Below are 9,909 nucleotides of genomic sequence, written 5' to 3' on the forward strand. Positions count from 1 at the left end.
GAGGATCTGTCTGGATTATCTTTTTAAGTGTCAAAACTGACCCAGTAGCCTAGAAAGACTTAGTCCTCTTAATAGCTTTTGCAACTCAGTGCCTTTCATTAGCAAGGGAGCTTTGGGGCTAGAAAGAAAGTTTGAGATTGTCATAGGATGAAAAACAGTTTCTTGCCTTACAACAGAAGTGAAATACATTATTTGAAATGAAAGTAACATAGTGTGTATACTGTTTTATAACCATCAAGTGAACCTGTATGAAGTATGTCCATCAGACAGCAAGTAAATAAGATGCAAGAGCACATAAAGCTGATACCACGCCAGGCAGGGCACTTCTAATATGCAGCCTTTTTACAAAAATGTATACAGTCACTCTGCCCTGTGTCTGGGAGGTAACCCTAAGACTTCTTCGCAACACTTAATTGGCTTGATTTGTAACTATTTTTCAGCATACCTTCCTATCACATAAGTGTCGTTCATTAAGAAATACTGTTCTTCATGGTATTATTTTAATTTATAAGTTCCTCATTTTGTGATCTGTGTAAGAAGGGAGAATTTCACTGGAAACTTTAGATGGACAGAGGAGCTTTGTTTCATCAAATCATATTTAAAATTAACTTTTTAGTTTTGAAATAAATTTGGTTCACAGATTTACTTTTAAACAGCTCAATAAGTTATTAAAGGCAGATGAAAACCAGGAACTGGACAGTTTTTCCAAAGACTATATGCTTTGGGTAGAAAAATTATTCTTTTGCAGTCATCTTGTCAGTCTAGTGTGCCTTCCAAGCTAATTAGGAATACTATGGAAATCACATGGACATTAGTACCTTTGTCCGCATCTGTAGATGTGATGGCTTTTACCTGCCTGGAAACAATTTAATATCGTCACTTTTCTCATAGTGCAAACTTCTCCAGTAGGATTCTGCTTCTGTGCTTAAAAGACTGTTGGGTGGTAAGGTGCTTCCGTCTAAATTTTCCTTGATGATGATTTTTACCTGAAGCAAGTGAAATAAAGTTTAATTGCAATTATCATCTGAAAACAGATTGCTAATATGTCTTTCTGTGAGTTTGCAGAGAATTTTCACTAGTTCTTAGGGAAGGATAAATTAATCTTTAATCCATTTACTTGCATACTGAATGTCTGTGCATACTTGCAGAGGGGACATCACACCTGGTGTCTCGTGGTAAGCCACAGTGATTCCTAAATGATATTAAGAAATTTGGTTTTTCCCAGGAAACCTGGAGAGCAACCCACAGAGGAGTTTCTTCAAAAAAGAAGAGTTCTTTCTGGATAAGTCCAACTATAAAGGGTTGCATCAGCCTCTAGTATACACAGTTTGATGGGAGTGGCACATGGAGTATGACGACAGTGGCTGATTTAGCAGTGTTCCCTAGACAACTACAAGTAACATACAGTTCCTAAACAGGAGTATGAATGTCAGTAACTCCATTTTAAAACCCAGAGTGGGCAAAGAGAACAATCATCAGCACCTAAACCTTTATTAGAGGGGTCTGGTAACACAAGTGGTATTTTCAAACTATATTCAGATCACATTTGGTGCAATTGTCAGAGTGCCTGTTCTTGCTTGTCATACTACATTGGTACCAAAGTTAGAGCAGACAGAGTCTGGAGAAGGCAGACTAGGGTGACACAAGATAGCATCAGGATTAACAGGTATTTTTTTTTTTCACGTAACTATTGATTTATTCTTTCCTACTTGGGACAGTCACTTCGTATGCAGTTACAAGTGCTGTAACGCAGGTAATGTTCTTTCCTCTTTTGGTAGTTATCAGAGGAGAATGAGTATGAAATGGATGATATTTTTTGAAAATTATAAGTGAAACTGGAGAGTCAAAATGATTGGATTGCCTAGAATAGAAAAAAGTGAGGAGGCTGAAAAGAGCTGCTGGTCCTAACAGTCTCAAATAAAGAGCAATTAGTCTGTAGATACCCTCAGCGGCAGGGTTGTTGCTGAGCCTCAGCACTGAAATGCATAAAGGTGCCTGTGAGCAGTGGCGAGCCCTAACCAGCTGGGACATAAAATCAGCAAGGACAGCTGAAGCATGGCAGCATGCAGTGCCCTCTGAGGCAAAGCTAAGAAAAGGTGCCACATATAGGTTTTGTTGACTTCTCCTTGGGATATATGAGTGTCTGTTTTCAGGATGTGTCAGCACAAAGCATTCAGAAAGGAAGCAGACTTGTGGGAAGCTCTTAAAAAACTCATCTCTGCTTTCCAGTGTGCAGCCGCGTTACCCAGGTATGTAAAAATCTAACTGGCAGCGGATGGAGAAGATGGCCAACAAATGGCATAGCTTGAATACTGGCGTATGAACAGCATTTCAGCGTTTGTCCTTTGTATCTTCAGTCTTCAGGAAAGTGAGGCAGGAATGAACTGGATAACACAAAAAAAAATTTCCTGCAGATAAACGGAGTATCTACCAGATGCATTCAAAGACGTCATTTAGCGTCCATGAGCAGATATAAAAGCTCTGTTGCCTGAAGCAACTCAGTGGATATGGAAGAGGCCAGAAGTCTCCAGTTACTTATCTGAGTGTTTTTACCTCCACACCCTTCAATACAGTGGTGTTCCGCAGGCTAGATAAACATGACTAGTGAGAGACTGTGTCCATCTTTGAGCAGATAAAGGTATCAGAGATGAGCACTGTGTGTATAACATATTTTTCTTTTTTATTAATTTTCTGCAGGGGAAAGAACCATGGAGTTGTATAGAAGTATAATCTTCTGTTCCCTTCTTTGTCAGGATCATTTTATTTAATATTCAGGGCACAAATTTTTGACATCAAATATATTGGCATTTTGATCAATGTCTGAAGTCAGGGGGCCCACTTTTACCCGTACAACAAAGAAAATAGAGGATGTCTCAGCAAAACAGAGATTCGTACTGGAATCTGTATGGATTTTTTGTTTGAATATGAGCACATAGAAGCTTTAAATTTACTTTTAATCTTTTTCTACATGTCCTGCAATGTGTATTACTTGATTCTGAATGCATAAGATACCTGGGTACCCTGGCACAACTGCATAAAGGGACTGTTACTTTACGTAAGAATAAGTGGTTTTATTAACCACAAGTACAGGTTTGTAAAAACAAACAAACAAACAAACAAAAAACACTCAAGTATAATACTAACCAACAAGATATTTTAAAATCCATACTACTTCAGAAAATACTTCTGTAAGTCCATAGCCAAAGGTACAGATTAGATTGTTTTGCCACTTTAGGTATACATATGCATTTACTCTACACACAGAGTACTGAAAACTAGCAAACCCACTTTGCGGCAGTCTGTAATTTTGTTCACTTTATGATATTAATAATTTCTCAGAATGAACCCTCCAGCTAGTATTTCACATGTTTTATCTTCAAATGCTAGTTGTAATTTATGACAAATGAAGACAGTTTCACTGCCTTGCTGTGGCATTTATCCATACCATCCCTCTAATCACAGTGTGATTCAGGAGCTTACTGAAAGTTTTTAGTCTGAAAAGGTGTCCTAGAATAACATACATACAAACCTGCTGGCATTACATGACTCTATTCAAAGTCCTCTAATCTCCAGCTAGCTAAAAAGTGCTAAAGCATTATGTTTCCAACAGAAGTTTCAAAAAGAAATTTATAATCTCAAACTGAATCTTGTATTTAAGTAATTTATTCTGCTGAGTTAAATTATTCAATTCAGAGTCCGTGGCTTTCACCATTAGAAGAAAAAAACCTCCACAATAAAATATCAGGTGCACAGCAAATGAGATTAGTTTATCAACCAACACTGTGTTACTCCCCTGCTAATGCAGATCATGTGTGTCTCCCAGGTACCGCTTCAGAGTTATCATATCTGGGAGGAAAAGTAATTGTTACAGCATAATAGAAGGCTCTGCTCAACAAAAAATGACTTGGCTCATGGGGACCTGGTAATGAAAAAGCTTTACTTCGCTTCCATTCACTTATCAATGAGATATGGTTCACCATAATGTTCAAATTCTTTTTAGGGAGAATGGCAATGAAACTTTGTTATTACCAATATAAATGCTAAATTTGCCTTTTCAATTACAGGCTCATTCTTTCCAGGTGGGAGCAATAGAACAAAAATAATGATCAATGGGCTCACAACAATACTATACATAAAATATTCAGTCAAAACCCAAGAGGTATGTATTTTAAAATGGTTCTGAGAAGCATGTCAATTACAATAAATAAATAAATAGAACCATTGTCTAGCTTAACCCTGTATACAATTTCCTAATATATTTGAGTCAACTAGATATCCAGGTCCTGTTTTCAAATGTGGTAAGGCATATAAGTGTTTAAACTGCTTTAGACGTTATTGGCACTCACTATTAGTCCTATTGTTAAAAACTAAGGTTTTTTTTTTTTTTTAATCAGAAACTATAACTGGAGGGTTTTTCTTTTGTTTTGATTGTCTTCCAGTTAATATAATAATTTCACCTCAGTCATGGTAGAATGAATGTCTCACCTAGTACAGCTAATCCACTGGGTAGAAGAATACTACTGACACTTTGCCTGATGAAATGATGTAAAAACAAAAATAAAATGAGAGAAGACTAGTGTCTTTATGCTGGAAAATGTTGAAGTAACTGTTACATTTCCTACTTTGATATCGTCTGGAATTTTATGTTTGATGAACTAGGGAAGGCATTCTAGTCTTTGGCTGCAATTTTGAAGTTACATGTTGTCATGGGTTTACTTTGGGCCAATTTTCTCTCCCCCTCCCCCACAATTGCTGTAAGTTGAGAGAAGGTTTATGCAGACAAAAGAGATCTGATGTGGAGAGAATAATACTGGGATTTATTTCTAGCAAAATAAAAACTAAAGAACTATATATACAACAATTCTAACTAGGCAAAAGTGCTAAGTATTTACAGAAGTACCCCTCCCCCCTTGTATGAGGGTTTAGGAGGAGAAGCAGTCTCTTTTCCATTTCCAGAGCTACAGGTCTTCTAAATAATTTTGCAGCACTTGAAAGTTCCTTTTCTATTATCTCTAAGATGACAACTCTGATTCGTTGCAGCTGGAACTGTCTTTCTTTCTTTCTTTCTCTCTCTCTCTCTCTCTCTTCTATGTCGGCCTCAGGGCTGGGCTTATCCCCTCCTGGGCTAAGACTGGAGGCTGGGGGTTACCCAGGCCCTGTGGGGTCCTCCATGGACTGCAGGGGGACACTTGTCCTACCATGGTCTTCAGTACAAATACAAGGGGTAATGGCTTTTGAGTCCACCCCTGTTTCTTGTGCGGTTCCTCCTCGCGAGAGACAGTCCTTGACGGACTTCTCTAGCATGAGTTACCTTTGGGCAACAGTTCTTCCATTCTCTGTGGTCCCTTAGGGTCACAAATTCAGCAGCACCAGAATGGATCCCTCACTGGAATCACAAGTCCTATCTGGGACAACTTGCTCCAGTGTAGGTCTCTCTCTCTGACCTGTGGGTCACAGGTCTCCAGCAGGACTGTTTCATTTATACCTCCCACAGGGTCACAGCCTTCTTGTGCACTCACGTACATTCACCTGCTTCACATGCAGTCTTTCTCCCCTGGAAATATTTGAAATTGTGAAAGCTGTGTATAACAAAATGCATAGTTGCTGTTTCAAGCAGGAGCTGCTTGCACTTCTAGACAGAGAGAGTTAAATGTGTGTCTTCATGGCAGGACATTATGCAGTATTGGTTCAACGAGGGATCTTAGGTGAAGACTCTTCTGAGTATTTAGTCAGAGGAGTCCTACTCTAGTTCCTCCAAGTCCTAAGGGCAGTTGTTGAAGTGGTTGTCCTCTCTCATTCCCACAGTGCTTTACTTGTGCATCCAAACTAGATCTGTCAAGCTCTTACTGCTTTTCAGGTTTGGCTTGTGTCTTCTCAACAGTACAGGCAAAACTGAATGTTGCTGTATCAAAGATGAAGGGCTGTAAGCACACAACTCCTGCCTCATGAAGGTAAATTATGGGGAAAAGAAATAGATTAAGGAGGGAGACTTAGGGGAAAGCCCTAATTTTTGGGCTTGCTCCTATCAAAAAAGTGGGAGAGTAGGAAGGTAAAACTGTAGTTCTTGGAAGGCACAGTATGCTTTATTCTATAACTGTCAGTCGTGTGTGATTATGGAAGAATGATCTCATCCTAAAGTTTTGGGTAACTTATATATCATCAGCTGAGATCTAGAACACAGGGGGCTGAGGTTGTGCTATGGGTTAAGAACCTTAACATGAAACATGTTTTTTCATAACATCAAGGATAGTGTAAAAACCCCACAATGCTTCCCAACAGAGTGCTACCATTGTCCTACTGGAAACTTTGACAAAGAAGGGCTCTGATTATATTTTCACTGATACAGTGTTAAGGTTTTTTTCTTAAATCCCCATTTCAATGGGTGCTTGTAATCATAAAAGGATCTCAGTTTTCATTTTTAAAGAGAATAAGACAGATTTTATGGGCAAAAAATTAGCATAGCTTCATGTAACATTAGTACTTGGGAAAGAGCTAGAAAATATGAAGTATCGGTATCTGTATTTGTCAGTTTATCATATATAACACTATAGGGCCCAGAGACCAAGAAACAGTGCTGCCAATACATGAGCAAAAGATATTTGGAGAGTATAAGCTATAGTCTAAATATATCAGAATGAGAGAGAATACCTAAGGCTTGACAGATCTGTAGCACTATGAGGGCAAACAGATTATACTCACCCTCTACTCTAAGCACAAGAAAATGTTCCTAACTTCTTGAGATCTAGTGATGTATCAGAGGGGAAAAATTCATCATCTGACCTTCTTCTCCACCTGTGGTGTGCCCACGTAGTTACATTTCTCCCAAGTACTAGAAATTCAGAGAACCCTATCTCTCATAACATCCAAACAAAGATATAGAGAAATAAGCAGTAGCTCCCGCCCGCCTCATCACCAGCAGATTGCCTCAGAAGCCAGTCTGTGCAGGGAGAAGCAAGAACCTATAATGGTCACTGAGCAGTTGTGTGAATCAGCAGATGAATGGATACATATAAGGTTTTCATTGCACAAACTTCTTGCAAAGTGCATATCCTGTGGAACATTATTTTGGGGTCATGTCCTTTTCAAACTATGGCTTTAGTATTGAATACAAGAGCACTTGGATCTATTTATGATATTACAGCCGCAAGTACAGAAACAGCGAAGAAGCAAACCTGCTCCTCCCTCCCTGCTTCTGGTGCAAGCAGACTGATTTCTTTTTAGCAGATCAGCTGTGCTTAGAAGTTAAACTTTTTTGCTGAGAACATTTGATACAACCTCCTTTGAGGAAGTTTTTGTGCTTGTTTTTACTGCTTGAGACAGTATGCCTGTAAGCGGCACTGCTCTGAAGTATCACAATAGTATGGTCAAGGGCTGTGTTGATGACTTCAATTCTGTGAGTTCCAGCCACTTCACTTCCTTTGACAACATCCTAAGCACAAAATTTAAAAGGAGAAACATATTACCCATGTGGTGTGAAGCAAATTACTTGGTCTCAAAGTTTTGTACATTGAAAAACATTCCTTCGAACTTCTAGCTAAAATTTAAATCAGATCCCAAGTAAATGAAACAGATTTTTAAAAAGAATTATTTCCCTAAAGAAGGCATGTGACCTGTATTACTGAAAGAGTTATTATAAATAATTATTCCACTGGAGAATTTCTGGTTTTCACTTGACCATTTCATACCCTTTCTTCAATATGACAGTAGTTCAAAAGTAGGTATGATGAAGTCAAAACTTTAGATGAAGTCTTCTGCTTATAAAGCAGAAAATACTGAGATGAAACACTATTGTCTCACTTTAAAAATTAATGTCTGCAATATTACAAAAGTACATTTTATAAAAGTGAATATCTGACAGGTGTTGCCTTCCCTGAGGAGTCATCAGAGTGATATGAAAATAATGAACTAAATAGCAGTGATTAAAGAGACATTTTGATAAGACTCTAACCATTCCAGAGAAATAATTTCTTATATAGAAAAATCAAAGTTATATAAAGCTGAATATAGGAAAGATTGTATTAATGTAACACTAAGGTACAACAGCTAAAGAGGTAATTTTATGTAAGAAAGTAAGAACAGTAAAACTGAATATTCTGAAAAGGCAGAAGCTTAACAAAAATAAAGAATCTGAGCATTTGTTTAGAAGAAAACTAGAATTTTCACAACAGTGAAGTTAGATTTCCCTGTGATATCCTTTTCTATCCTGACTTTTAGAAATATTTTGGGACAAGAACTTAAAATTTGTATATGAAAAAAATGTTTTGAAAAACTGGAATTTTCTAGCAGATGTCCTCCTAAAAATACTCCTGACTCCTGCCGTAAGACATAATCATATAAAGTGTATTTAAAAAACAATTGACAAAATGCTGAGATGAGGTACGTTAGATATCACAATTTACCATACTTATTCAGTTGTATTAGTTATTTACCATTTTTCAAGTTTATCTGTTAGTACACAACCAATGAGTGGGATTTAATCAAAATACACAGTAATTTTCTCTCAACCTCCCCAAGAAATCTCACTGTAATGAGCAAGTAACCTTTAGGTATCAATTAGTTTAGAATGATATATTCCAAATATCTGTCTAGTAGAATTATGAGCTCATGGTACCAAAATTCTTTTGCAACCTTCTAACACTGTGATGCCTATTTCCCTTAAACTCTTTATCATGCTATAGTAAAATAAAATTTTATTATTCATTAATACTGTTAGAAAAAGATCTCAAAATCACAGAATCAAATATCATTCAGTCTTTCCTTAAACACCTCTAGGGATGATCTATCAGTCTTAGGTAGTTATTGCTATACACAATAAAAATGAGTGTACTTTTTTCTACAGTTGCTACACTAGCTATAGTACAGTATACTTAGTACACTTGTTACTATAGTTGTACTATAACTTCTGTATTATTTCTCTTCTCTGGAAAACTAAGAATTAAGAGAAGATTTACTTTCATGTAACACTGCCAAGCATAATAACAGCATTAAGTTGCCTCTGTCCTGAAAGAAAGGCAAAATAGAATAATTTTGTGTCTTTTCACACATAGCCTGACGATCTGTAAAGATGTTTTCTCTTGCTTTAAGATTTTTAATGAAACGATTTTGCTTTTCTAATGCTTACAGCATACTTCCATCAGAATCTATATGAGAGTCATATTTGTCAAAATGTAGATTTCTAGGATCCTTGTAAAAAGTATCCAAAAAGATAGTAAAGGACTCTGATCCAAAATATTTATTCAGTCTTAAAGTTCTCAGGAAACTCTGGCAGAATACACAAGGCTTGAGTCTCCCAGCTATGCAAGTTGGACTTAGTTGCATTGGAAGTGGGATGAAGCATTTTTCTGCAGAGAAAGTTCCCCTGGTAGCCATTCTTTCTTCAACTCACATGACTGTTGCAGGGGGACGGTGAAAGGCTAATGATAAGCCTAGACTGCAACATATTAGCAAGATCTCTTGTCTGTTGCAGATATCAGTTTAACTTATGATTTATTCCATTGCTTTAATTTTTCAGAAGACTGAGATGGGTAAGAGTCCTCTCAGACAAGCTTCTTTGAACTCTAAAGGCTGAAAAAAGTTATTTTCCTGTACAGTTCAGCATTCAGATACAGAAATGGGAGAGCTCACCCACCCTAAACATCCTAAGGCATCTGATCTCAGTGATATTACTGGAGCTGTTTTGAGGGTCCCTTGTGACTTTTCCTGTGCAATTGCAGGTATGATGTGACATTCTCAGAGAAATGCTCCTTTACGAGTTCCCTCTCTTGAGATGTGACCATTAAAAAAGTGACATTACATCAGGACAGACTGATCTCTAAGTCCTTAGTCCCTATGGGCCTTGGTTTCCTCTCATTTTGGCCTATACAATTTCACATGCTGAGCGGTATGTGCATGTGTTACAGATCACTTTCA

The 9,909-nt window shown here is 37.5% G+C and overlaps 1 long non-coding RNA gene across 1 annotated transcript; it reads right to left on the bottom strand.

The window, feature by feature from the left end:
• Nucleotides 1-584: 584 nt before the first annotated feature.
• LOC114055157 lies at nucleotides 585-9,657 on the bottom strand. Its single transcript, XR_003570668.1, has 3 exons — nucleotides 9,625-9,657; nucleotides 1,118-1,192; nucleotides 585-986 (listed from the first exon to the last, which is right to left on the bottom strand). It is a non-coding gene; the product is annotated as an uncharacterized LOC114055157 (long non-coding RNA).
• Nucleotides 9,658-9,909: the final 252 nt, after the last annotated feature.

The sequence above is a fragment of the Empidonax traillii genome, unplaced genomic scaffold (genome assembly GCF_003031625.1).
Source record: "Empidonax traillii isolate 1590-97213 ecotype Southwest subspecies unplaced genomic scaffold, ASM303162v1 scaffold48:size2401408, whole genome shotgun sequence".
In the NCBI taxonomy this organism is placed as follows: Eukaryota; Metazoa; Chordata; class Aves; order Passeriformes; family Tyrannidae; genus Empidonax; species Empidonax traillii.